General features: G+C 36.6%; 1 protein-coding gene across 2 annotated transcripts in view; it reads left to right on the top strand.

The window, feature by feature from the left end:
• Positions 1-2,500, top strand: part of Appl (amyloid-beta-like protein) — a 98,589-nt gene that overhangs the window by 1,047 nt on the left and 95,042 nt on the right. The window lies entirely within an intron of this gene.

Genomic DNA, 2,500 nt, shown 5'->3' on the forward strand with positions numbered 1-2,500 from the left:
GGAAATCTAAACAAAGCTGTTTATTTTGGTGTGCTTAGATTGTTAAAATAAAAAAAATATATACATTATAAGTCATTGCTGGTCAGTAGTTGAGTAAAAATGGTAACTGATTATTGCTGATTTAGAATAGCAGAAAAATATTTATTGATTTTCAAGTGGAGTGCTAGAGTGATGACTATGCACATAGTTAAAAGAATATTGTCTTATCAAACAAGTTCCTCTGTGCTATGGAAAGTTAAGCACTTGTAAACCCATGAACAGCAATTAAAAAGCCCCACCATCCTAGTGACATCTAGTTAATAACAAAAGGAATGTCCTAGAATACAGTTTTTATTATTCGAATCAAGATGCACATGCCAGGGACTTTGTTATATGGCTTTTGAAATCCCCACAGCAAATGCTCTGTGTTACAGTTGACAGGTTAATAGGTGGAGGAATGAGTGCCGTACGTCCCATGTAGAAGTTATAGGCCTAGGATCAATATTTTCCATAGATTTTATGTGGAAGGGACACACAGGACAAACAGTATGTATGTAGAGTAAGAGCATGGTCAAATGAACATGGTTATCCTGTTTTATAGTGTGCTAGGATTATTGAATAGTCGCTCTATTTCTCTTATCAATTCCATTCACGAAATAAGGTCATGCAAAGACGGAAGAAATCTAAGTAAAATATCACCCATGAAGAACAGGTAAAGCAACACCATCAAGTATAAAGAACGATCTTTTGAAAGTAAATGCAAGGCCACAGTCGTTTGTCAAAGTTGGTGAACTTGTGCTCATGTGGCTAAGTCCAGCAATGGTTTGGCTTCCACGCTTCTCACAGCAGCTAAAGTAAACAAATCTCCGTCACCCATATTTTGGCAAGATGGAGCTTGTTGAGAAGGAAGGAATCGACTCTAGTTATGTCTTGCTCAGTGTGTTAAAGTTGAAATAGTATATTGTGCATACCAATTTTATTTTTTTAATTTTATCTATATAATTAGTATTTGATGTTGTAATGACCAGAAATGAAGTAATTTTGTATCAAGACACCGCATCCATGTCAAAGAACCAGTTGGAGACACGGAAATTGCTGAACGTGCACTAGAACTTTGAAGGAAGGTGGGCGGAGGTAGGGAGATGGGAGGGGGTGAGTAAACTTCCAGAAGGATTTACTTAGTTATGTCAGTCTGTAGTGCAAAGGCTTCAGAGGAAATAGTCGCTTAGACAAAGATTTAGACTAGATTTTCCGGAACTGTTTGATTGTTGCCCCTGTCGCTCGGAAATGAATTAATTTCGGGGACAAGTATGTCCAGGGTTGTTGATTTGTTGAGTGACTAATTAAATGGATTGATTTGTTCTCTTCTCGCTTTGTCTTGTTTTTTTCTGTTATTAGCTATCCCACAGACTAATGCGTCTACCAACAAAATTGGAGTTAGTAATGGCCCTGTAACAAGTATTCATAACAATCACCAATATTTATTTAATGTTTGTAATGAGGCGGTCACAATAAGCTGTATAGGCCTATTAAATAGATAGATTCCTGGAATTTTCATCTTTGGCATTTCCATTACAAATTGAAAAGACAGACATTATTTCTCATAGTAATATAATACTGGCAGTAGCTCCCCTAATCTCTTGGAAGATCTGCCACACCAGAGATATTGGATTGTGGGTATCATGTGTAACAGACTATCATCTTAGCTGAATGGAATTGACAAATATTCAGCTGCTTTTCGGATGGATTCTTGTCAGAAACACGAAATCAAAACCTAATATGCATTTTATTCTCGTTTACATATTCACCCGCATCTGAAAACGATACGTATTCTACAAAATACTCTGTGCAGAGTGTTCGACATACCGTGATTTTCTGGTATAATGCTCATGTCTCTCATGCCGAGTCCCTTTCAGTCTCTGAATCTCTCTTTAAACAGACCATTAAGATTTGCTATCACAACATCTATTCAGTTGGAGGGAATTTGATTATGGAAAGTTACATTGCGGCTGCTGCGTTTAATTGAACTGGGGTACACCTCTTAGAGACATACTGTCTAGTACTTCCCTTTATTAAATGTTATTTTCTAAGGAAGTTTCTCATGTGTGCTTGATATGTTTAGAAATACAGAGGTGAATGAAAAGTTAGAGATTAAATTGGTGATGGTTTAACAATGATAGATTGCTCCTAGGTGTCTGGAAAAAAAAAGCTATCATTCAGATGTTTATTTTTAAACAAGTGAATAGGTTTGAATATTTAAATCATACTGATTAATAGTGAAATTGCTTTTGAGTAAATGTTGAATCTCTTTTTTTCTAATGTGGATGTGGATCCGTTTCCAGTACTTTTGATAAATGAATTACTATGAGAGTATAGCAATATGTTTTTGGAAGTGAGTGTGTGTGTGTGTGTGTGTGTGTGTGTGTGTGTGTGTGTGTGTGTGTGTGAGTGAGTCAGAAAGTGTGTGAGTGAGTGAGTGAGTGAGTGAGTGAGTGAGTGAGTGAGTGAGTGAGTGAGTGAG

Source organism: Penaeus japonicus, unplaced genomic scaffold, assembly GCF_977035675.1.
Source record: "Penaeus japonicus unplaced genomic scaffold, GWHDUDI00000001_assembly GWHDUDI00000041, whole genome shotgun sequence".
NCBI classification, from domain to species: domain Eukaryota; kingdom Metazoa; phylum Arthropoda; class Malacostraca; order Decapoda; family Penaeidae; genus Penaeus; species Penaeus japonicus.